Source organism: Pinus tabuliformis, chromosome 9 (assembly GCF_031772625.1).
Source record: "Pinus tabuliformis cultivar Carrire ecotype Pingquan chromosome 9, CPIR1, whole genome shotgun sequence".
Classification (NCBI taxonomy): Eukaryota; Viridiplantae; Streptophyta; class Pinopsida; order Pinales; family Pinaceae; genus Pinus; species Pinus tabuliformis.
Window position 1 is genome coordinate 218996177 of NC_142307.1, and position 27331 is coordinate 219023507.

The 27331-nt window shown below is 38.1% G+C and overlaps 1 pseudogene; it reads left to right on the forward strand.

Moving 5' to 3' along the window:
• Nucleotides 1-17466: 17466 nt before the first annotated feature.
• LOC149147940 (protein transport protein Sec61 subunit alpha pseudogene) lies at nt 17467-18069 on the forward strand (annotated as a pseudogene).
• Nucleotides 18070-27331: the final 9262 nt, after the last annotated feature.

A 27331-nucleotide genomic window follows, 5' to 3' on the forward strand; every position in this document is an offset into this window, starting at 1 on the left:
AAGGCCAAAACTCGGCAAACTTTTCATATTTTACGAGTCAGTGAAAAGAGCTCAAAGAAGACTCGTCTTTTGAGGAATGAGTGATAAACAGGGATAGTAGCAGATTCCAGGTACAGGTTGGAATTTTCCAATCACGGCAGTGTCACAAGGATGGCTAAGTGAAATCACTCTTCGCAGCTGTTCCTCAAAATGGGTAAACAAACATATGGAGATGAACGATTGGCCAAATGAACGGATGGAGGTGAGACTGCAAGAACACGACCAAGGGCTTTAATATGGCTGTCAAAGGTTACATTTACCAAGGTTGTTTACCGGTTCATTTTTTCTGGGTGAGCTTGAACTCTAGGGGAAGATTGCTCACAACTTATGTTTATTTTTTAACGAGCATGAACTATGTGCTAAAACTGCTCGGATCTTGCATGCCCCCAGCATCATAATAACGCATGTCAAAGGAGGGTGCCCCCCAAGCTTCATTGCATTCAACTTGGTCGTTGGAATGAAGGTTTACCTTTGAATTTTGAAAAGGGGATTTGTTTCATTTTTTAATGAGGTTGACATAGTAAAAGAACTATCCTCATGACTCCTTGTTTCATTTTTTTTACGAGGTTGACAGGGGATAAGAATCGTCCTCGGGGCCCACTGTATTTACAGTATTTCCATTAGGGCGACGATCCATGCTGACAAAATATTTAGGAATCTTCTGAATCCGTTGGATATAGAAGATTTCATATTGTAGGTTTCCATTGTGGCTACTTCCGCCAGATTACTTGCCGGTGGTAGGGCAAAAGTACCCATTAAGGCAGGGTCTTTTAGGAGACCTACTCCAATAGTTTGGAGCGATTGATTACTTTCATGGATCATTGTGTTGCTTCCCGTAACTTGAGAACTGTTGGGGAGAAATGTTTGTTGGTCGACGATTGTAGTTTTTCCTTGGAAAGGAAATACAATCCTCCTGAAGTAGGTCGACACAACTGCAGCCATGGCATATATCCAAGGCCTTCCCAGTAGGATGTTGTAATTGACGTTTCCGTCGATTACTTCAACATCAACTTCTACTGTTTTTCCCCCCAGTTCAACTTGCAAGTTACTTAGAATCCCGTATGGAGTGTATGATCGTCCATCAAATTCTTTTAATGTCGTTGACGATTTTGACAAGGGTGGTGAGCCTAAATTTTTCCAGCAACTCATCGACATAAGACATGTGGATGCCCCCTCATCAATAATTGTTCGATGAACAGTTTTGTTGAGGGATTTCACTTGAATAAGGAAAGCTAGTTGAGCTGGTATTTGAGGGTCATATCCTTTATGATCAAAGGCCATAAGATTGGCATCCATTGGGCCAATCCCACCTATGGCTGATAATAAAGCTTGCTCTTGGGAGGTGCAATTTTGCGCTACCTCAAGTGTCGACATAGCGGACGACGATTGGGTCAGGTCCTCTATTATATTATAATCCTGTGTTATTTTTTCACGAGGATTAAATGTCGATTTGTGTACTACTCCCTTTGGCGACTTTATCATTGGCTTAGGAATGATGGGTGGCACAACTTCGTTCAAAGTTGTTGTCGAACTACTAGGTTGTTTATCAGCCTTGTTATTCGACCGCTGTGGATTCCGGTAACCTTTATTCCTTGTCAAAGCATTATTCTGCTGCTTTGAGGTGGACAACATAAGTACTTGGGATCGGGAAGCATTTTGATTAGCAACTAGATTTTGGCTTGGATTAGGAAACGGATCAGTCAATACTGCAGGGGTTTTCGAACTCTTGAAGAGTTCCTTAACTTCAGGTATATGTGGACAATCTTTTGTCCAATGATCCTCATCGCATATATGACACCCTATCGGGGGTCTCCCTTTCCTTTTCTTTTTCTTCTTGCCCCCTGGTTGCTTCAGTTGTTTGCCCTTGTCGGTCGACATGGCATTTACTTCTGAGGCAAGAAGTTCCTCATTTGCATTTTGACTAGAAATTTTGCGTTTGCCAGTCATGCCATTACTGGCGTGAGAGTTAGTATTCGATTCAGGAGGGGGAGGAATTGAAAATTCAGGTCTAGGGGCGTCAGGTATTTTGTCGTAGAGCGTGCCCAACTGAGTATATACTAAGTCTAAGTATTGAGCACGAGCAATGACTTGCTCCTCTGTTACGACTCCTCCCTTGGCCACATCTTCTGTTATAGCCGGAAGTAACGACTTTATAAACCATTCAGCTAACAGCTGATCGGGAACGTAAGTTTTCACCATCCTACGACGACATCGCCACTCATGTATATGATAAGATATGTGAGTGGCCGTTGTCTGTTTGAAGTTGGTAAGGAGTTCTGTTCCCATTTCATACCTTATCGGTAATTGAAAATGGGTTAAAAAGGTTGTGGCTAAGGTACTGAAGTTGTCGAACGAAGCTGTAGGCAATTCAATGTACCATTTTGCCGCTGGACCCATCAACATCCTATGAAAGAGGCGAAGTCTTATCGAATCATCATTCAAGGTGTTCGCTGAACACCATAGATGGAATGTCATCACATGATTCAACGGGTCTTCACCCGGATTTCCATTAAATTTAGGAATATCTGACGGAAGTTTATGCGGAATCGCTGGCCACCAAGGGGCATAAGCAATTGGATCATTCGTCAGCCGGTTTAGATCTGGTAATTCTAGAGTTGCTACAAAGGGCAACTGTTGATTCAGGTTAGGCGAAGCATATCCAGGATAAGATGGAATCGCCTGAGCAGTGGGTCTTTGCATACCAGCATAATGTTGGCAACTTTGACAAGGTTGATGGGCATAACCATTATAGCATGGTTGCCCATTACTTACAAAGACTTGTTGCTCAGGTCCTTGATATGATTGCTGGAATGGCGGTTGTTGAGATTGAACCAACTCTGGTTGTTGGACCATTTGCTGTTGACCAATATTGGATGATTGACCAAGATGAGGAGTCACAGTACTTGTTTGAGCCTGAATCGCTCCAGATAAGGAGGCACTACCCTGAGATTGTGATTGAGCCGCTGAGACAAGAGGTTGTTGTATTACAACAGGTAGCGCTTGTACTTGCGGCGCATTCGCCATAGCAGGTGTGGGGGTAATATTCGACACAGGGTGTACTGGTCGCACTGAATGCGCAACTCCTGATCGTTGAGGCAGTATTGGTACCCAACCGCTGGATGTAATTCCAGTTTGACCTGATCCTTGTTGTAAACTCTCATATGGTTGTTCTCTAGGAGGGAACAATGAAAGAGCATACTACCCTCCACATGGTGGAAATCCAGTACTTAAAGGACAAATTGGCCTTTGAAGACACATTGGATCAATTTGTTGAGTTTCAACATAAGAAGTACCAGATGATAATCCGGATGAAGAAATAGGAACTAACCATATTGTCGTCCCTGATTGGACTCCGGCTTGTTGTTGACAATTTACCGGGACAGATGGTATACCAGCGAACATCGTCGGAGTAGCAGCAGGAGGCTCTGCTGCTGCTGTGTCGGATGACACAGTCCTAGATGTCGACGGTTGTTTAGACATATCCAGTCTATCCAAAAGATTTCTTAGCGATTCTACAGGAACTTCCACTTGTGGTGGACTAACTTCGAAGATAAACGAGGGAAGGGTGATGATTATTCCGCTTAAAATAAATTTTATAACGACGCTTTAGACACAACTTGCTTTTTCAGTTTTAAAGAGTCGAGAAAAAGCTAAAGATGACTCTAGTCTCCTTCGATGTTTTAACGAGCCCGAAGTGACAAATGCTCGGATGGACTTTTTCAGTTATAGAGTTTGAAAAAGGCCAAAAGAAACTGCTCTGGAGATCTAGGCAGAGGGTGTGCCAAACCTTTCGCAAAACCACAGAATACGTTTTACGGTACGGGTGGTCGATCTTCGTGAATGCTGTGTTCACTGCATTGCGATCAGTAGGGCGGCCGACATAGCTTCCTATGGATAAAAGATATATGCCTATAGGGGTCTCCTAATATATACACGACGGTACGTGGGAGCACAAGTCCGTATTAGTGCCACCGACTCTCAGGAGGAATCACCCACCTTCGTCGAGATCGACAGTCACTATGTTTAATGACGCCGGAACACGTCTCTAACTTAGACCTTTATGTGTTTGCGTTATGTTTCAAAGCGTTGTTAGGTTCATTCAATATATTTTAAGTTGATCTTTTTTAAAGTTTGCCTTTCAAGGTTCACCACGAGATGTTTGATACAAATTCCTAAATGCAGTCTAAGATGAGAAGCAAGCTTTTTCAAATCTTTTTGACTGATGAAAATCTTAACTACTGAGGGATAAGAAAGGCATATCTTTCCACACAGTTCATACAGCACACACTAATGCAAATTTTCCTAAATCGTCATGCAAACTGTCAAATGCAAAATGCACAATGCATGTATTTTCTTTTCCCTTTCTTAATGTTGATGTATTACAAAAAGAAAGTTGTTATATAACTTTGATTTCGATTTAAAGCGAAAGTAAACAAGCTAGTCCAAAATCAAAAGACACCTTAAGATTTACTTGTTTAATCACTGGAAATACATGAAATCAAACCATAATGACGAAAGTAAAAAGACTAATCAGCTATGGACAGCAAACAAGCTAACTCTTTAGACCAGCAAAATGCCTAACACAGGTTCAGATCTAAGAGGCCAAAGCAAGACTAGTTCACTTTTCGTTATGGGAAATTGTAAATGATGGAAGAAATACAAAAGAAAAAGTACAATTTCGTTATATAACAGAGGCGGAATGATGGCAAGTAAGGTTGGTTCCAGAACAGGTGCAAGACTGGTAACTGGCTGCAAAATCTATAGTGAAAACTGGCAAGAAAAAGGGAGGAAACCCCAACTGCACTAGGCAAAATTGGGCCAACGCAGGTGCTGCACAGCCAGTCTGGCTCTCAGCGCAGGTAGCCCCTTCGGGACCTGCATTGCAAAGCAGGTAGCCTATGTACTACCTGCTTTGGAAAACGAAAGTTACGTTTTCACAGTTTCCGGGTCACAATTTTCTCAAAAATGCACAGTTTTTGCTCAAATCAGAAGCAATCAGTCAAGCACACACAAAGGGATGACAAGGAAGGTGAAAAGCTATCACTAAGAGCTTACAAGGATCCTTGTAGATCAGCTCTTCAAATCATGAACATGCTCATAAATGAGCTAGAGTAGCTGCCCTCTACTTCGCTTTTGATATAGTCAAAAGCTTTTCGATTTGGTACTCTTTTGTTCAGGAAATGAATAGCAAAATACTACAAACAATCAAACAGATACGATCCCCAGTGGAGTCACCAGTTTGTTGTAGGGAAAAGTATCTGACTCGGATGACCCTATCCCACTCTAAGGGTGATAGTACCTCAGCAACAACTGTAAAGAAAACTACTTAAGGTTTACTTCTTTATGAAAGCAAAAAAGAGTGGATAAATGCACTAACCGTAGCCTTGCGCTTAATGTCGAATCCAAACTCCTCTCTTCACTGCTTGCTCCCAGCTCTTTGCTCTTTTGCCGGCCCAGCTACAATGAGATCCTGCAAAATGACAAAGAAGGAAACTACAAGAAGCATGCAATCATAACTGATTCACGGATTAGCATAAATCAAATATACAATTATCACAAAACATCATTGAAACAAGTGCATATAGAAGAACCTCAATAGCTTTTATTAATGAAGAAGTAAAGTTCTGAGAAGGTTACAACCATTGAAGGCCCCAATCCAGCAACACCTCCCAGCAGAAAGAATTTCTCCTCTTCACCTCCTTCAAGCAATCACCCAATAGTTCTATAGTGAAACCAACAGCATATCATTACTTTGCACAAAATTCTAGCCCCCCGAGCTCATAGGAGAGAGCTCAATATATAGATGAATTGAGAAAGGATGAGTCAGCTTGCAACTGATGTGTAGCTGCCTTGTGTCCTCTCTCTCTTCAGTTGATCTTTAGTTCTTGAGTCCACTTGGAGAACCTTGCTTCCACTTGGAGAAACAGAGCCTCTGACTCATCACAAGGCGAAATCCCTGATCCAAGTGTCATTTTTGGAAGATTCCAGAGCAATGACTCAGTGTGCCACTTGTCCCATCTCGCTCAGCGCAGGTGGCCTTTGTTCCACTTGCTTTGCAACGCAGGTACACCATGGAGGAGTTGAGTTTCAGCACAGAAGCCTAGTGGAGCACCTGCTTTGATTTCGGGATTGCTTGTTTTTGAGTGTTTTCAGGTGGAGAACTGATCTGAGAGTTGTTGGTTTGTTGACCTTGTTCCTCTAGGGGTAGGAACATCATGTTTAGGGACTTTGGATCCCTTGGATTATTGACAATTCATGCCTGATGCTGCCAGGCACAAAATTGTCTATAACAAATTCTGCCAAGGGATCTAAAAAGTCTTTAGAAAATAGGAAAAGCAAGAGCAGGGAATCAATCCATGATATAGCCAAGTTTGCAGAAAAGACAAATGAACAGACTTCGACCGTCAAGTAGACTAAAACCTATACTCCCTCTATATAACTAATAGAGCCTCAGATAATTTTTTGGAAAAGGGGTGGGATAATTTCAACGAAAAACTCAACACAGAGGAACAAGCATCAGAGACACAAATGGCACATCAAGAAACAACTCCGGAAATTATAACAGGGGGAACTGTGAATACTCAAGAAATAGAACACATTCCTGTTACCCCCACCTCTGAGATTGTTTTGAGAATAGAATAAATTCCCCCTATTGGTGTATTTTATAGCTCACAACACAAGGCCATTGTTAAGAGACAGAGAAAGAAAAGAAAATTGGAATCCACCACTGCTACCACTCCAGACAATGAGCCGATGGATGTCCTCTGGAAAGGCTCATCCACTGACCCATCAGCCAACCTCACAAGGCTCTCGCCATTCGTAGGTACATATGCTACGACAACCATTGAAAAAGAAACAAAGGTACAATTGTTGCTTAAAGAGAAAGAACACAAAATTTTGTCACTAGAACAGTAGTAACAACAAGCCAAAACCAACCAACAAGCAAAAATACAATTGGCTAAGCTACAATAGGAGCTCTAACAAATGTAAATAGAAAATCAAACTACCTTGGCAGATAAGGAGGCATAGATATATAGCATAATAGATTTGCATAAGGATGACCCAAAGATTGATCATTTTGTCACAGAAGCACTCGGCCTCATCTCCCAGCTCACACACGAAAAAGAATTGTTATGCCAAAAAATCTCGTAGTGGAACTCTTACTACAAAGTAAGAAAAAAGTTAACAAGCCAAGTTATGGAAATGTGACTTGAATATGATGAAATTATTAAAAAGGTTTCAGATTTCATAACTTGGCAAAAATCTAAAAATGGTAGAAGAGCCGACATGCCCAAACTGGATGAATCACATAAGGACATCTTATTTGTAAGTTGGGGTTCTCAGCTCAAAGAGGCAGAACAGGAAACACAAGATGCAGCAGCAGTAGCAAGCAATGTCATTGAAAGTGTAAATGAAAATTTTCATAGTACTAATCTTGTGGCAAAGACCACCCCTAGTTTCCTTCTGAATGAAAAACATCTTGAATTACAGTGGGAATAGGTAGTAGAAGAAAGAGCAGAAGCGATTAGGCAAGTGACCAGGTTAAACTGGGAGGCCTATTGGCAATATCTGGTAAAACCACACAGCCAGTTAATGACCCTAGGATGCCTAATTGTTTCTATAGAGAAAATGGTGCCATTGCTCATCAATTTTATGTTTATAGAACAACTGAAAACTGAGGTCGACCAACCTACACTCCTCAAGACCATGCTAGATATTTGCGATCTGAAAGATAGAATGCAGGATTAGTCATTATGCACATCTCTGTTTTTGTTTTATTTTTCTTAAATTGAGGCAGGTCGGTTAAACCTCCTCAAAGTTTTTTGTAATAATCTATTTTTAATTTCATAAGTTAGTATTTAAACCCCTCTTATGCATTTAGAGAGGGGTCTAGAAATTTTATCAGAAACATTCTTCAGAACATGCGCTTCTATCCGTTTGAGGATGTTCTGGTGAAATTAATGGAACAAGATTTATTTCCTATTTGAAATTGACATCTTCTACTAAAATTGCACTTATGTACTCTTAGATGATGTTGGATGATTTGAAAGTAGATCAATATTTCTAGAGCACATAAGTAGAACGTATTATAAATGGTACTTTTATCTCTTAATTCTTTCTACTTATGCATCGAGCAATACATTATCTTCAAGTTATTTATGTATGAAAGTTTGAATTTTTTATTTCCATTATTGCACTATTGTATGATGATGATTTATAGTTTATGCTGAATACATGAATGATTTTTATGCGATATATCTCTCATATCGTTTCGGCTATCTTTTTATATGAAATAATCATTGCTAAACGGATTCACTTCTTATCGCAATTGAATGATATTTATTATCAATTTATTTCAGACATCATTTTAGATCACATATATCATGTTACTCCCAGGATAGTTATAGTTAGATAAATATTTTTGATTAGGAGAAACCACACATGATTATTAGTTAAATTAGATTAGTTTGAGGCTAAGTATTACTCCAAAAATCAAAAAACATCATTCCATTAGCACAAGCATAAAAATAGATTGGGAAACTGGTCCCATCATCCCCAATTGGAGCGACTATTCCAAATAGAAAAGGAGTTGTCCCAAGGTCTAGAGTGGGTGGTTATCCCCCTTGTTGAGGCAATGGTTTTCGAGCCTTCAACGGTAACCTACCTTCTTATGATGGCTTAGGTGATGTAAATAATTTTTTTAATGATTATGAAGCACAAGTTCTAGAAAATCAAAGGTTTCCAATCTTGGATATAGCCCTAAAATCCACCCCTCCTAGATGGTGGAATGCACAAATGAAGAATATAAGAGGTTGTCAAGAATGTTGAATATTGATGTGGATAAAGTTTGGACAAATAGATAAAAAGATAGAGATAAAAATATGAGGGTGAAAATAATCCTAGGAATCATATCCATCTATGCACTAGAACATGGAAGAAGATTCCATGACAAGAAAGGGTGTATGGATGCATTCATACATTAGAGACAATCCCTAAGAACTGGTACCTAGAAACACAGCTTCGACATGGTACATTAAACTGGGAAGACATGGTTCACAACTTCACATTAAAATTCAGTTTTTAGGATGATTCTCCATACATATATTTTTCCCTTCACATAGTTAAGAAGAATATTATTGAGAATGTAACCTAACTGACATGGAAATAACCTGATTGGGTTGCGCAGATAGAAAATGCACTGGAGTGTTATAACCTCACTTTAGATGGAGAAGAAGATCCTCGTGACATCGAAATAGAAGGATCAGAAGGATACCATGAAGTAACTGGACATGAGCCAGAGATACCGAACATAACAAAGCCACTGAAGACGAAGAAGGTGAACATAGGATCAGAAAAGGAACCCAAGTTTGCAAGAACGGGAGACTACTGGGATGAAGAAGCAGACAATAAAGTTACATATTTATTTCATGAATATCAATAATTGTTCCCCACTAACTTTTAGGAGATGAAGGGTATAATAGGAGATATAAGAGTCATGAAGATTCCCCTTAAGCCTAATGTGGAGCTAGTTAAACAAAGACCTCACAGGTTGAACCAAAATTATAAGGAGAAAGTAAAGATAGAACTTAATAAGATGATATCAACAGAAATTATTGAACCAATAGAAGAATGAGAATCGGTGAGTCCTATGGTGGTGCAAGAGAAGAATACTCAAGGAGAAATTAGGATCTATGTTGATCTGATAAATTTGAATGATGCACATTTACATGATCCCTTCCCTAGCCATTTCAGAAATGAAGTTCTTGAAAATGTAGGAGGTCAATAAGCTTACTCATTTCTAGATGGATTCTCAGGTTATCATCATATTAGTATTGCACATGAAGACCATCATAAGACCACATTTTCTACAAAATGAGGCTCATATCAATACACAGTAATTCCTTTTGGATTGAAAAATACCCCTGCTACATTTTCTAGGGTGGTTGTCGCAAATTTTAAGGAATATATCCAGAAGTTTTTGGAGGTAAAATGAGTAGACAAAATTTTTGGATTATTGAGAAAATATGTTGGAAGTCTAATACATATGCATGACACATGTAGACAATATCAAATCTTTTTGAAATTAAAGAAGTGCATATTTTGTGTACCTTTTGGCATATTGTTGGGACATATTGTCTGTAAACAAGGGCTAATGGTGGACCCTACTAATATTTCTTCATTGTGAACTTTCCTCCACCTAAGATAGTAAGATAGCTTCACATTAAATTGGGACATACATGGTATTACATGAAGTTCATCAAGGGGTATGGCCAGATTACTGCTCCTATGGAGAAATTGTTGAACAAGGACGTAAATTTTCAATGGAATGAACAATGTCAGAAGAGCCTCGAAATAGTGAAAGAAAAAATGGTTGTTTCACCTATACTAGTGTTCCTTGACTGGAATAAAGAATTCCATGTCCATGTGGATGCCTCTTGTATAGATTTGGGAGTGGTACTGGCACAACCTAGTGTAGGGGAGATTGATCATCCTATAGCCTTTGTAAGTAGAAATTTATCAAAAGAAGAATAATTACACCACTATATAAAGGGCAGGACTAGCCATGGTGTATGCTTTGCACAAGTTTAGACACTATTTGTTGGGATCACATTTTAAAATGTTTACAGATCATTCTGTACTGAAGTATTTATTTAATAAGTTTGTCTTAGGAGGAAATATTTGCAGATTGTTACGATTATTCTAGGAATATGACTTTGAGATAATTGTTAAACTAGGGAGACTGAATGTGGCCCCATGTGGAAAGAAAGCAACAAGTGGGAGAATGTTGGGTTGTGCTATATTCTTTCCATGACTAATCCACATAATGAATCGAGGGGTTAGAGGGGGGGCATAGCCCCCCCTTCGTTACATCGATTGCGTAGTGGATGGGTCACAGGGGGGACAAAAGCCCCCCCTGTTCAGGGGGTTTGAGGGGGCACGGGTAGCTCCCCTTTACGAGGTCTGGGGCAGCGCCTCGGGAAAAAAAAAATTGGACCCTATATTAGGTTGGGCAAACCTACCTATGGTTTTTTGGTCCATGCTTTTGGATGTGATGGTTTTCAGCCCATGGTATTGGATGCTTCAACATGTATAAATGTGTATTGTGACATTGAAAGGAACATAATGAAAAATCAAGTTGCTAGTCCTAGTTTTTGGATCCATTGGGAAAATCTCTGTGTATATGTGTTTTATGTGTTATGCTCTCGCCTAGTTTATTTTTCAGTGTTTTATAATTCGTATGTAGGTAATTTTGGTACGAGGTGAAAACCTACATTTGGTATTGGAGTTGTTTTGGATTCAAGGGGATGCCTTTATTGCTGAGGGGTTTTGCTCGGGACTGTGGTAGACCCTGTTCAGTGGGATATCTGCGAGATCGATTCTGGTGGTGAAAGAAGATGGTGAGCAGTGGAAAGATAGAGATCGAGAAATTTAATGGTCAGAGTTTTGAGTTGTGGAAACTCAAGATGCAGGATTTGTTGGTGGATAAAGATTAGTGGATTGTAGTAGATCCAGGTACTAAACCAACGGGAGTGTTAGATGAAGAATGGAAGAAATTGGATCAAAAGGTAAAGAGCATAATACATTTGTGTGTCTCATATTCAGTATTGCTGAATGTATCAAGGGAAGCTACAACGAAGGCTTTGTGGGAAAAATTAGGGACTTTGTACCAATCTAAGTCTCTGGTGAATAAAATGTTCCTACGAAAAAATTTATATAACCTAAGGATGAAGGATGGAGACTCGGTGATAGAGCGTCTGAAAGCATTTAATACTGTGGTAAGTCAGTTAGCGTTTGTTGATATTAAAATTTTAGATGAAGATAAGTCCATTAGTTTGTTTTGCTCTATACTAGATTCGTGGGATAGTCTGGTTATTGCAATAGGTATCAATGCAATTACCTTGCAGTTTGATGAAATAGTCTCATCCTTGATGATGGAGGAGATGAGACGGAAAAATATGTAGAGCCAGAATGGTGATGTACGAGGATGGTCTTAGAATAGAAACAAAAATAAGTCATCCAGTGGGATATCTAAATCTAGAGGGAGATATAAATCTCTAGGAAAACCTATAAAGGTGGTGTGCTGGCAATGCAGAAAGGAATGACACTACAAAAGGGACTGTAAATCTAAAGCTCCTGACAAAGGAAAGGGATCTGATTATGCTTCTTCTATAGAGGTGCAGATGAAGGTGGGGATGTGTACTTGGCTTCTTCAAGTACACATGTAGATCATGAGGCATGGTTGATTGAATCAGGTGCATCCTTTCACTTCACTCCCCATAGAGAGTGGTTTTGCGAGTATGATAAATATGATGGTGGTGATGTCTTCTTAAGGGATGATAGGAAGGCTAGAATCATTGGTCGTGGAAAATTAAAGTTGAAGTTGCAAGGTGGAAGGGTTAGAATACTTTCAGGTGTTCTACATATTCCTACATTAGCCAGAGATTTGATTTTTGTAAGCAAGTTGGATGTTGCAGGTGTAAAAATAGTGTTTGAGAAGGATCCCTGCAAGATGGTTTGAGGAGAACTGGTATTTATGCAGGTAGTTTGAACTGGAACTATGTACAAGCTACAAGGTAGCATTGTTGTTGATGGGTGCAACAGTTCTGTGGTTCCTAAAAGCGGAGCAAAAAATATAGTGGTCTCTGGAGAGAAGACCATGTTGTGGCATCAAAGGCTTGGACATATTGGAAATAAGGGCCTTCGAGTAATTCATAGTAAAGGTATGGTAGAATGTCTGAGTAACAGCTCTCTGGATTTTGTCTTCTGTGAAAATTGTGTAAATGGGAAGTAGAATCGGGTGAATTTCCCCTCTATTGGTAAGATGGTAAAATAGATATCTTGTGCACAGTGATGTGTTTGGACCTATGAAGGTTACATCACTGGGTAAGTCTGTCTACTATGTATCATTTATAGATGACTTCTCAAGGAATACATGGATATATTTCCTTAAGAAGAAATATGAAGTCTTTGACAAGTTTAAATAATTTAAGGCTCTGGTGGAAAACTAGACAGAGAAGAAGATAAAGGTGTTGAGGACAGATAACGGTGGATAGTTTTGCAGTAAGGAATTTTAAGAATTCTATAAGAAGTGTGGTATAGCACGACAGAAGACTACTCCATATACACCTCAACAAAATGGAGTTGCAGAAAGAACGAACAAGATGTTGATGGAAAGGGCAAGAAGCATGCTCAGTGTTGTCGGGTTAGGATAAGAATTCTCGATAGAGGCGATGGAGACAACATGTTATCTGGTCAACAGATCACCTTCATCTATGTTGGAGGATAAAGCTCCACAAGAGGTATGGACTGGTAAGAAATCCTCTCTTTCACATTTTAGGGTATTTGGATGTGATGCATATGTACATGTTCCAAAGGAGAAACGAACCAAGTTGGATAGTAAATCTGAAAAGTGCATCTTTATTGGGTATAATGATGGTTTAAAGGGTTATAAGCTTTGGAACCCAGCAACAAGGAAGGTTGTGTATAGCTGAGATGTGGTGTTTAGTGAGGTGAAAGATGTTATTAATCATGAAGTCCAACCAAAGGAACCTGAGAAGATAGAGTTTTAGCTAAAGGAGGAAGAATCTGACTCTACAGCAGAGGAGGAATCAGAAGATGAAGAGCCACAAACTCTGGGTGTAAGAAAATCAGTTTGAGAAAGAAGGCAACCAAAAAGGTATAGTCCATTTGCTTTCTATTCAATTTTTTCTTTATCTATTACTGATGATGATCCCAAAACTATGAAGGAAGCAGTAGATTTAGAGGATGGAAAGCTCTTGAAAGAGGCCATGGTTAATGAAATGGAATCTTTGCACAAAAATTAGGCTTGGGATCTAGTGGAGTTGCTGGCTGGAAGGAAACCCATTGGTGGCAAATGGGTGTTCAAGAAGAAGACAAATGCATAAGGAAAGGTGGAGAAATAAAAATATTGGTTGGTGGCAAAAGGTTATTCCTAGGTGTCGTGAATTGATTTTGGTGATATTTTTTCTCCTGTTGCCGAGGTAAATTCTATTAGATTACTTTTATATGTTGCTGCTGTTTTTTATTTTGAGGTAGAACAAATGGATGTGAAGACAACATTTCTTCATGGGGATCTGGAAGAGGAGATCTACATGAAGCAACCTGAAGGCTTTGCAGTGAAGGGTAAGAAAGAACTGGTATGCAAGTTAAAGAAGTCTCTGTATGGGTTAAAACAATCACCAAGGATGTGATATAAGAATTTTGATACATTTATAAGGGGACTTGGCTTTAGCAAAACCAAAGTAGATCATTGTCTGTATTTTAAATTAATTAGTGACCGTGTTATTTATTTGGTCTTGTATGTGGATGATATGTTGCTAGTTGGAAATGAGAAAGAATTATCCAGGATTTGAAGACCCAATTGTCCTCCAAATTCTACATGAAATATCTTGGTGCTACAAACTATATTTTTGGAATGGAAGTTAAAAGAGATCAAGGAAAAGAGGAAGCTCTGGTTAAACCAAAGCAAGTATGTCGAGACAATACTACAGAGGTTTAATATGTAGGATAGTAAACCAGTGAAGGTTCCTATTCCTGTAGGTGTAAAGGTATTCGTTGAAGAGTGTCCCAAGACATAAGAAGAGGAAGAGGATATGTCTCGTGTTCCATATGCAAGTGCAGTCAGTAGCCTGATGTATGCAATGGTCTGTACTAGACCAGACATTGCACATGTAGTGGGAGAATTGTTGGGGTTTCAAAATGTCATGCAAATATCACTCATTACCATACATTTTTCACCTATGCTTCCATTCTATCACTCACTATTCACCACCTTGTCACTCCATTTTCCGTATTATTCACCATCAACGGGTCTCGTTTATATTTTCCAAATATTATTTATTTTTAAGCATTTTTTAGAGAAATTCTTGAATAATATTAGAAAATAATATATTTTACTTTATATATGGAAAGTGGGTTGTTTTTGTCACATGTGTAGGTGCCAAGGAAGCTTCCAAGACACCTTTATGTGGCCTTGAAGGATCAAATTCGAATTTGAAGAGATAAAACTTATGGAGAAGATTATGATCTCATGGAGAAGATCAAGGACAAAAGGGGGTTATGTGTCTAAATGGTTGAGAGATGTATGTAACTAAAAGAGAGATTAGTGGATGATCATTATGAGTTTGTTACTCATCCCATTGTATAAATAGGAGTACAATCTCCTCCATTTGTTATCTTAGATTTTTGAAGTTCTGTAATGTTGAAGTTTTGTAATGTTGAAGTTTTTGTAATATTAGAATCTTGAAGTTTTTGTAATCTTAGAATTTTGGAGTATGTAATCTTAGAAACTTAGAGTTGTAATCTTAGAGTTGGTTTGTAATGGAGATTTTGGAATAAAGGATCATACTTCAATTTTCCTTCTACATTTGAGTCTCCATTGAAGTGGTGTGCTTGTGGAGTTATGGAGGGCCCCCATGGCCTCACTTGCATGCTTATTTGCTTATCTTAGGTATAATTTGTTTTAGGTTTTTTTGTTTGATTTCAGCTTTCAAGTTTTATTAAATGTTCTAATATTGGAAGGATCTTATTTGAAAGTGTTTTTGTAAAAGAACCCTAAGATCTCATACAATGATTAGATCTAGGTTTACTTCATTTCAGCTCTTAATTTCTTATTAGATGATCTAATTTTGGAAGAGATCTTGTATATGTTCTTGTAAGAGAATCATAGATCTCAAACAATTGTTAGATCTAGGTTTGATTAGTTATTGAAAGAGATCTTAATGAATATGTTCTTGTAAGGGGACTTTAAGATCTTGGACAAATTAGGAATCTTTCTAGATCTATATATTTTAGATAAGCACTTCTAAGTTTACCTTCCCGGGTTGACATTAAATTAAACTCTAATTTGCATCCGCATTTTAGACCAAACATTTTGGCGCCGTTGTTGGGGAAGTGCAACTAGAAGGATTTAGCAATTATTTTATGCATTTGTTTTTATGGACTAATTTGTGGAACTTGGTGACAATAGGTTCATAAAGGAGTTCAAAGTTTGGAGCATTTTTATTTTCGCACATAGTTAATTTAGTTTTTATTTTAAACCCCCCATTTCTCACTAATCCATCTATGGATGAGGGCTTTGACAATGTTGAACAAGTACTTCTTGGAGATCAAGGACAATCACCTTGAGCCAAATCTAAGACAAGATTCTCACATACTTGTAAAACATAACGTAGAATTTTTAAATATTGATGTGAGCATGTTTGAACTTTTAATCCATAGATGGCTTCACTGGAAGCATGCTTTTACTTGGAAAATAAAACGTTTTTCAAGTTAATGTAGAAGAGATTAAAAATAAAAATAAAACGAGATCTCGTAGAATTTCATTGTAGAATTTCATCATAGAATTTCCTTGAAGAGTTTTCTTTTAGTATTTTTTTTTTTTAAATATCATCATGAATAAAAAGAACTGCTTCATATTTGCATTTCAATGTCTTGTTTCTGTATCACGAGTGAGCCAGGAGCCTGATTATCGGAAAGATTTGTCTTCTGAGAGTCTAAATTCCCCCGCGACAGTGCAGAAAGAGTATAGATAATGCAAGGTTTTGTTCGAGATCTTAATAATGTTTTATCCATCCACGCTAACCTGCATAAATAAAAATAAATCAAGATATTAGTATGCTCTCTTCCTGCGCTTCGTGCGATCATGAAGATAAAAAAATCTATTGATTTATTCCAATAAAAATACTTTTGCTGGAAAATTGATCTGCATGAGCAAAAAATCATCTTAATTTTTTTTTAGATAAAATTTAGTTTTTAATTTTAGATAGGATTCAATTTATTTATTTATTTTCTTAAGATTTCTTTAAAAAATCACAACCAAATATGACAATTCAACATAATAAAACAAATAAAGAAATTCAAAACATAACAGCAAAAACAACACATCAATGAAAAGAAAAAAAAAAACAAACATAAACATGCAAGACATTAAAAACAATTTTTTTATTTTTTTTATAAAAAATAAAAACATTACAAATAAAACACAAAACAATTAAAAAATTGATTAGAAGAAGAGAAGAATCAGTGACAGTTCTGAATCAAGTCTTCAGTGGTTAGGGAAACCGAGAAGAGTAGTTATCATTTTGTGATGGAATGGAAATCTTAATTTTTATTACTTGGCAGAAGGCAGGACAGACAAAATTCTCTACATCTGGGCTCCCTACAGGTCAGAAACCCTTGGCTTGCGCATCCATGTTTGGTTTCGATCCATGGTTCTGCCCTTAACATTTCAGGTTTTTGAGGGGCTTCACGCTTAATTCTGAATGTGTAAGGGTTTTAGGAATTTTCACACTTAATTTTAGGGTGAAATCAGTGCATATCAGCGATCTCCGACAACAGATCTGTAGTTTTCTTGAGCTATATTTGTAAGCTTGATATCTTGGGTTTCTCTTCCGAGAAGAAAAAATGCCAAGTGGTGGCAGGTTTCGGGTGCTTCATCTAGTGAGGCCGTTTCTGTCAATCTTGCCCGAGGTCCAGATAGCTGAAAGAAAAGTGCCCTTCAGAGAGAAGGTTATGTACATTGTAATCTCGCTTTTTATCTTTTTAGTATGCAGTCAGTTTCCCCTATATGGCATACATTCAGCAACTGGGGCAGGTCCATTGTACTGGATGCATGTAATTCTGGCCTCTAATCATGGAATTGTTATGGAGCTTGGTATTACCCCAATCGTTACTTCGGGCCTAGTCATGCAGCTTTTAGCAGGATCCAAGATAATTGAGGCGGATTACAGTGTTCGTGAAGGTTGGGCTCTTCTTAATGGGACTCAGAAGTTACTCGGTGTCCTCATCACAATAGGTGAAGTAGTTGCATACGTGTTGTCTGGAATGTATGGTGACATCCGGGACCTCGGAGTTGGCAATGCCATCCTCATTATTGTCCAGATCTTTTTCGCAGGTATAATTGTGATATGTTTGGACGAGTTACTCCAAAAGGGTTATGGATTGGGATCTGGCATTTCATTATTCATTGATACTAATCCAGTGAAGTTCAAAACTAACAGGCTATGATCTCTTCAAGGGACTAAAGGAAATCAAGGGTTTGAAGGAGATACCTGTAATTATAATGTCATCAAACGCATGTGCCACCAACGAATACGCAGAGCTCTGGTCACAACTCCATTTGCCTAACTAAAATGCCTCCTCTATATTCAATTAAGTGATAAAAAAATTGGATTTGACTTATCTTGGAGAGATTTGGCATTTGCATTATCTTCTCTTGATTTTCTAGACAAAAAGCCAGATTTTTCATTGATTCTAGAGGATTTTGTGTGTTTTTTAGGGATATTAGAAGAAAATCCATTTTAGTGTTAGTTTATTTTTAGAAATTTTCTTTATTAGTTTTTAATAGAATTTGTTTTTGTTGATTTCTTTATTAAAAAAAAAAAAAACTAACTCAAAATAAATAACAAATTAAAAAAAAAAAAAAAGTTTAAAAATAAAAAATAAAAAAATATGAATTTCATTTTTTTTTATTTAAAAGATAAATAAAAAATAAAAAATAAAAAATAAAAAAAATTTCCACAAATTCATGCAGGTTTGAAAATAAAAAATGGAACAATTGGAAACAAATTTTGAGGAATGATTTATTTGGAGAATTCTATAGATGATGATTATCTTGTTTCGATAGCTTCAAGTTGGCATTAAACTCATAACCTATTTTTGTTGAACGCTTTTATATGACATACTAATATGCAGAATAAAATAGATCTTTCTAATGCCAATCTTTTTGCCGAGCATATTTCATCTGACACAAACAGGGAGTATTACTTTTCATGGTTATTTTTAAGCATGGAATGATATTAAAATCATGATTGAGTCAATTTCAACAATTTGATTGTCCTTAATATGTTTTATTTGGTACGAAATTTTTGCGTAAGAATCATGAAGGAATTGGCCATTTCTTCTAGAGCACACTTATGTTTTCTTTGTACTAAGTTTCTTTTACAGGTTAGAGGATAATCAAGTATTCATTGAGGAGATTACATTGTGCACACAATTGGTCTTCAAATGACTAAATCCATGAAAAATTCTAAAGACAAATCCATGTCCACAACCATTACTTTGCAACTCCCTTTTTGCAAAAGATTTTTCCAACAATTGTCAATCCATAAAGCATACATTTCCATTATTCACAGCAAGAGTATTTATTCATACACCATGCATTTTATTACATCCATTCCTTACAAGCTTATTGTCATTCCCCATGTCATTACCATTCCCTTTCATTTCCACCAATAACACACTGCTTCTATCTATATCATTGAGTCAAAGTCCTACAGTCTAATTATATTTCTAAAAACACCTAGAGGCTTGCATGCCTTAATCACAAGTACTCTTGCCAATGAACAATGGGAGTACATTAATATCCCTTGTTCATTGGATCTTGTACATGACTTAACGACAAAAAACTCATTCGTACCTACAAAGATGTGTTAGGCATCTTGAATCCCATTGGAATCAATGGTGGGAGCTCTCGTGTTGGCTAGTGGCATTCATTAACGGCCACTAAGTCAACAATTTCTTACTATGCTCGACACCAGCACATTTAATCACATAGTAATATTTGTGCCATCGACCATTGAAGACTTGAAGACCCATAATTTGTAGTAGATGAAGCAGATTTACTTTCATTGTTTTTTAGTTTGTTATGACTTGAGGACAAGTCAATAAATAAGGTTGGGGGGAGGAAAATGTAACTTATATATTTAGTATACCTTCCAAGCCTTACAGATTTTCAGCCATATTCAGCAGAGTCATCAAATTCATTAGGCTATCCAGTAGTAGATATGACGATATAGATCCATCTTTCATCCACAACTTGCAGAAGAAGCTTCAGATCAGAATTGTAGCAACTGAACATGCATGATTCATTGACTTTTGTAGGTAAGTATGGTATGATGTTTTCTAACCTTTAATATTGAAATTCATTTTAGATGCTAAAATGATGATATATGGAAAATATTCCACTATTTCACTATTCCCTTTCTCATTAAAAATTGCCAAAAACCATCAGTTGGGGAGGGGGGAATTTCACACTTCATTTTTTACCTCATTCATATTACAACTTAACCCACATAGTCTTCCCACAATAAAAACTATTACAAAATGATGAGCATATTAAATGACTTCTTAAAATGATTGATCACAATAAAGTAAATAATGATTGTAAACACAAGAACCAATCATTAAAAAGAGATCTTAACAGAGTAAATAATGATTGTAACACAAGAACCAATCATTAAAATATGTAAATGCTTTGCAAAAATAAAAAGTTATCCAAAGATGTGCAAAGTTAAAAGGAAGTCGATGATTGAAATATGTTTGTTACACAAGAACCAAACATCTTGTAAAAGGAAGCTCATCTAAGAATCAAATCAAATAAGTCATTGTAGTTTCTTGCATGAGGACATGCAAGTGTTTCAGTTGGGGAGTATGTTGGGGTTTCAAAATATCATGCAAATATCACTCATTACCATACATTTTTCACCTATGCTTCCATTCTATCACTCACTATTCACCACCTTGTCACTCCATTTTCCCTATTATTCACCATTACTGGGTTTCAATTATATTTTCCAAATATTATTTATTTTTAAGCATTTTTGAGAGAAATTATTGATTAAATATTAGAAAATAATATATTTTACTTTATATATGGAAAGTGGGTTGTTCTTGTCACATGTGTAGGTGCCAAGGAAGCTTCCAAGGCACCTTTATGTGGCCTTGAAGGATCAAATTCGAATTTGAAGAGATAAACCTCATGGAGAAAATTATGATCTCATGGAGAAGATCAAGGACAAAAGGGGGTTATGTGTCTAGATGGTTGAGAGATGTATGGAACTAAAAGAGAGATTAGTGGATGATCATTATGAGTTTGTTACTCATCCCATTGTATAAATAGGAGTACAATCTACTCCATTTGTAATCTTAGATTGTTGAAGTTTTGTAATGTTGAAGTTTTTGTAATATTAGAATCTTGAAGTTTTTGTAATCTTAGAATTTTGGAGTACGTAATCTTAGAAGCTTAGAGTTGTATTCTTAGAATTGGTTTGTAATGGAGATTTTGGAATAAAGGATCATACTTCAATTTTGCTTCTACATTTGAGTCTCCATTGAAGTGGTGTGCTTGTGGAGTTATGGAGGGCCCCCATGGCCTCACTTGCATGCTTATTTGCTTATTTTAGGTATAATTTGTTTTATGTTTTTTTGTTTGATTTCAGCTTTCAAGTTTTATTGAATGTTCTAAGATTGGAAGGATCTTATTTGAAAGTGTTTTTGTAAAAGAACCATAAGGTCTCATACAATGATTAGATCTAGGTTTACTTCATTTCAGCTTTTAAGTTCTTATTAGATGATCTAATTTTGGAAGAGATCTTGTAGAATATGTTCTTGTAAGAGAATTGTAAATCTCAAATAATTGTTAGATCTAGGTTTGATTAGTTATTGAAAGAGATATTAATGAATATGTTCTTGTAAGGGGACTTTAAGATCTTGGACAAATTAGGAATCTTTATAGATATATATATTGTAGATAAGCACTTCTAAGTTTACCTTCCCGGGTTGACATTAAATTAAACTCTAATTTGCATCCACATTTTAGACCAAACAAGTATTGAGTAGGTTTATGTCAAAACCAGGGAAAGAGCAGTGGAAAGTAGTGAATAAAGTTTTTAGCTATTTCTGTGGCACTGGTTGTTGTGGGGAAAAATGCCTATGCAGGACGATCCTATCCACCTAAGGTGTGACAGTGCCTTAGCAACAAACAGACACAGCTATTCTAGTATTCTTCCTTTATGAATTAAGAATGAAGAGAGATGGATGGACTAACCGGTGTCTTCCGTTTGTCCCTCGATCCGGTTTCTCTTCTCTTTGGGAGTTCCCAGCTACTTGCCTTCTCGCTCACCCAGCTTCAACAGGTTCCTGCAGGATCACAAGAAGAGAACACTACACAAAGACATAGATTCATATTCATAACTAGTTCAGGATTAGAAATAAACTAAACATACTAATGCAATCATACATCAAAGATACATCAGTATATAGGAGAAACCAAGATAGCTTTATTGATGAATAACAAGGTTCAGGAGGAGATACAACCAAGAGGGCTCCAATCCAGCATCTCCTTCCGAGCAAATGAAATTCCTATCTTCACCTTCCTTCAAATCATTAAGCACCCAATGATTCCAATCCCAAACCAACAACAATTCTTTGCAATAACAAAATTCTAGCCTCCTGGATCTCATGGAGGAGAGATCCATATATAGATGTTTGGAGAGAGGATGAATCAGCTTGAGATCTGACTAGTGTCCTCTCCCTCTGTCAGTTCTTGCTTCCACTTGGAGACTAAGAGCCTCTTACTCATCACTAGTCGAATTCATTGAGGCAAGTGTCATTGGAGAAGATTCTGGAAGCTTCCAGGGTCTTTCCACCTCATTGAATGAACTTGCCATTTGTCATTTCCCGCTCAGCGCACCCTGGTAGTACTTCTACCTGCGTTGCAGTGCACCTAGCCAGTGTAATCTCTGCATTTCAGCGCAGATAGCTAGTGGAGCCTCTGAATTGATCCTGAATTGACTTGTTTTTGAGCAGTTTCTGGTGGAGAACTTCTGTGAATTGCTATGGTTTGTTAGCCTTATTCCTCTAGGGGTAGGAACAACATGTTTAGGGACTTTGGATCCCTTGGATTATGGACATTTCATGCTTATAGCTGTAAGGCACAAAAATGTCTATAACAGTTGCCCCCTAAAGTATGAGGTCATTTATCGGGTGAATTGCTTTATTAGGAGGATCCGAAGTTCATCCAATGCTGGGAGGAGACCTGTAATAAGATACAATACAATACATTATTTTTCATATTACTTTCATGATCTAGCTGAGGCGGGCATTCCCATGCTCAGCTTTATAAATTCATTTTTCTGTACATAGAACAGACAATTATCTAATGATAGACTGATGATTCTGATAGAGCCATCATCCTTTTGGTAGGATGATTATCTGTTGTAATGATGTACATATCAATGTCTTTATTTTTTCTGAATATATATCGCAGCCCGGATGGATGAAAATAGATCCGGGGTCTTCAATCTCGTCCGATCTTCACTGTAAGTACAAGTCAATCCATGTGAGAAATGTTCTGAAGTCGAACATGGAAAGACATCGCTTGATTACCGGTCAATGAGGTAAACCGTTAACAAGCGCGAGAGGAATCACCGATAATGATAATGACCCTCAAGGTACTGCAGTACAATTCACGTGGTGTGAATAGAGGACTTGGCATCGAACACCATGCAAAATCTTTCGGTCGAAGGTCATTGATGTATACCTGTCGCCAGAAGTGAGAAACATGCCATTGAGGCATGCAAGCTTCAAAGTACTGAAGGGGGTGTTCCTAGATCAACTTCTTGGATAATGAGCTGATGTCGACAAGAAGCGATCCGTTAAAGGAGGGCCTTAATGTATCCCACATCAGTGACACGGAACGGAGCAAATGATTTTGATGGAGGTGAAAACAATCTGATGATATATGATTCAGGGTGGCGGTCATGAAAAGAATGAAGGATAATGTATGGTAGTGGATGGGACATGGGTGACATCTCTGAACGACTTCTCTTGAACATATGGTGACACTTATGCGATGCATCGGTAGCATTACCCCAAATATGGATGGTATGGCGAGACCATGGTGATGTGACCGGTGAATGAAACAACCCAACCCGACTGTGGTACGGAGGAAAAGTGTCATGTTCAAGAGCGACTTGCTACCATCAAAGTTTTCTTGAGTTTCTCCCAATTTTTCCCCAGTCATTGCTAACCAGTACCTCTTTATTTTTGTCAAGCTTGAGGAGGATAACGTATACTTGTTCTATAACTTTCCCTTCGGGCAAGCCCATCGCTATGTTTTAACGAGCCTAGCGATAGTGAAACTCGTTCTCCTCTAAAGAAAAGTTTGTCGCTATTTAATGCTTTTAACGAGTCTAACGACAAAGATAACTCGGTCCTTTTCATTTTTAGAGAGTCTGAAAAGGTACGTAAAGTCAACTCCCAAAGTCCTTTTTCATCATCTAATCCCTTAAGTCCGAAAAATTATAAAACAATACAGAAGGGATGAGTTTTCGATAGTTTTAATGAGCCGAACAAAACAAGCGCTCGATCTTTTTGTGCAATAATCCCTCAGGTCCAAAAAGATTAAAATCTAGAGGAATAGCACTTCCGGTCGCTTTAATGAGCTGGAAGGCCGAAACTCGGCAATCTTTTCATATTTTACGAGTCAGATGAAAAGAGCTTAAAGAATACTCGTCTTTTGAGGAACGAGTGATAAAACGGGTTAGCAACTGATTCCAGGTACGGGTTGGAATTTTCCAATCACAACAGTGTCACAAGGATGGCTAGTGAAATCACTCTTCGCAGTTGTTCCTCAAAATGGGTAAACAATGATATGGAGGTGAACGATCAGCCAATGGAAAAGTGGAGGTGACGGTGCAAACACGACCAAGGCTTTAATGGCTGATAATTTTACATTCACGGTGGTTATTTACTGGAAGATAGTTCATTTTTTAACGAGCTTAAACGCGGAAAAACACTGCTCAGTCTTATGTTTATTTTTTAATGAGCATGAACTATGTGCTAAAACTGCTCGGATCTTGCGTTTATTTTTTAACGAGCATGAACTGTGTGCTAAAACTGCTCCATAACATGGTCTAATTTTGATTTTTTACCATAACTAGCTTTTCTCTTTTCAAAGATAGTACTGTACCTTCAATTGCTGCATCAAACTTGTTAGAAATGAATAACATTGGCTTGAAAATGAGATTAAAACCCTAATATTTTGCTTTGAACTACGTAAAAAACAATTAAAAAGTGTTTTTATCTCTCATTTTACCATTTCATTTGAACTTGGTTTGTTGGAGATTTGGAGGTGCCTCTTCCCCCTTGATTTTCACCAGTTGATTTCAGGAGATTCTGTGGAAGATTCTCGGCGCCGTCTGGACCAGGTAGGAGTTAAACCCTAGCTCTTTCTTTTCATGGTTTCCTTTTTGCATTCTGTGCCTCTTTTCCTGTCTTTCTGAGCCCCTGGGGTTTCATGAGCTGGTTTTCCTATCAATGCACCCTATGCCTAGTGAAACCTGCGCTGAATGTCAGCCAGTATGAAGGCAGTTTGACATTCAATGTAGGTGAACCACTCCTATAGGTGCGTTGGGCGAAAAAGAGGAACTTGCTGCACATTTTTTGATGAAAATTTTGCCTGTTTTGCATCAAAATCAGGATCTTACTCCTTCTCTTGTTTGTTTTGCAGGGATCTTTGAGCAAAATGACCCTTACATGGCGAGAACGAGAGCATGAAGAAGAGGACATGATTTTCCTACATGATCCAGTTACAGTGAACGCGCTGAGGAACTATGGCTTGCTGAAGTTCTTCTGCATCTCTAGCATGAGATAGCAGATCAACCTACTACAGTTTTTGCTTGACCCTTGGGATCCTATCAACCAAGTATTTCAAATTAGGGGAAAATCTATCCCCTTGACCGTAGTAGACATTTACTTCTTGACTGGCTTGTCGAGGCGGGGTGCCCCCATTTCTTTGTCAGGTTCGGCCCGAGGGAGTCACTCTATGAGAGATTATGTCCGCCAGTATTGCAGGGAAGGATCTCAGCCGAGCAGAGACGGCAAGATCGTTATCCATGAGATTGTTGACAGGTCCCTCAGGTCTATCTTGTATACTATTGGTAGGATGGCCGGTAGCGCGTCTCTTCACGTAGCCAACAGATCCTATGTGCAGCATGCCTTGGAGTGTCTTCAACCGAAAATATTCAACTGGTGTGATGCAGTACTTCTTCAGATGAAAAGTCAGTTAACCAAGGTAAAGGACGGGAAGCTGAAGAACTTTGGGTTTGGTTCTATTTTGACCGCCTTTGCTTTGGAGAAGATACCACTGATGCAGCCACAGTACATTGCACTCGACTTGCCTTCTCCTACTGAACCACGCATGCAGAGATGGGTTGATCACATGTCTAGGCATGCCGGTCAATCTCAGATTTCTTTCACTGATACCTTCTTCAGGTGGTTCGAGCGTCAGGAGATGGTCTATTCTAGTATCCATATGTTGGTATGGACTTCCGGGGTGATCCGGATTTGGTACTGTCGGATGGCGATCAGTGGGGCGCTATTGATAAAATTTTTGACCATATCACTATTTACTATTTTTATTTATAATTTCCTTGTGCTTTATTCTATCAAGACTTTAATCAAACTCATGTGTGCATGCATATGTTGGTCCTGTTCGTCTAGCAGTTCGCCCGAGAGCACCAGCCGCTGCCTCAGCAAGGGAGACTGCTGGGAGGGTTATTCTTCATGACCTTGATGTGGCTGAGACCCTTACAACTATGTAGGAGCAGGTTGAGAGCCTTACTCTCGGCATTCCAGACGTGAGGATCGACGAGTTGCCCTTACAGTTGCAACGACATACTACTGCCATGCCTAGACGATGGACTCGTCTCTTAATATGATTGCACAGGCCGTGACGTGCTATCATGAGCATCACTAGACTAGGGTGCCCCCTAGCACTTTTGAGTTTTTGGGTCATGCGACCGATTTTGTCTTCGTTACAGCGCATTATATGTAAATCATAAAAAGCTTATATATATATATATATTGATTTTCGGGGTTTTATTCTGGTTGAGTTATGTGATCCACATGTACAATATTGATGATGTGTTTCTTTTTATAAATGTCGCAAATGTCTATCTAACACATAGTTTGCTAACGAGTCGGTTAATGTGTTTAAGTTTCTGGAAATATGCTGGTATTGAATTAAATCAAATTGTCTTTCCAAAATCTTAACCCTTAGGAACATGCGATAAATAGCTAGGTTGCGGACGGAATATATACCATTGAGTTGTAGTATTACGAGTTGTGAGTCTAGCCTGACGATTAGTTGGCGTATACCATGGGTGATGGCAGCAGAGAGTAGTTCTATAAATGCGCTATACTCAACGATGTTATTCGTTGATTTCCCAATACATACACCTCTGAAACTTACTAACTCGTCGCTTGGATCAAAAATGGCCCAGGCTGCGGAGGATAGGTTCCGCGAACTACGACTCACTCCGTCGGCATATCCAACACATATCTCCAAAAGGTTTGACATCTGCAATAAATGTAAAAAGGTGGATTACTCGACCAAAACAAACACTTTAGCGAAAACAAAATACAACAAAAGCATACAGGTTACTATTTAAGCATAGTAACGGTTGAGGTACAACCCATTACGGGG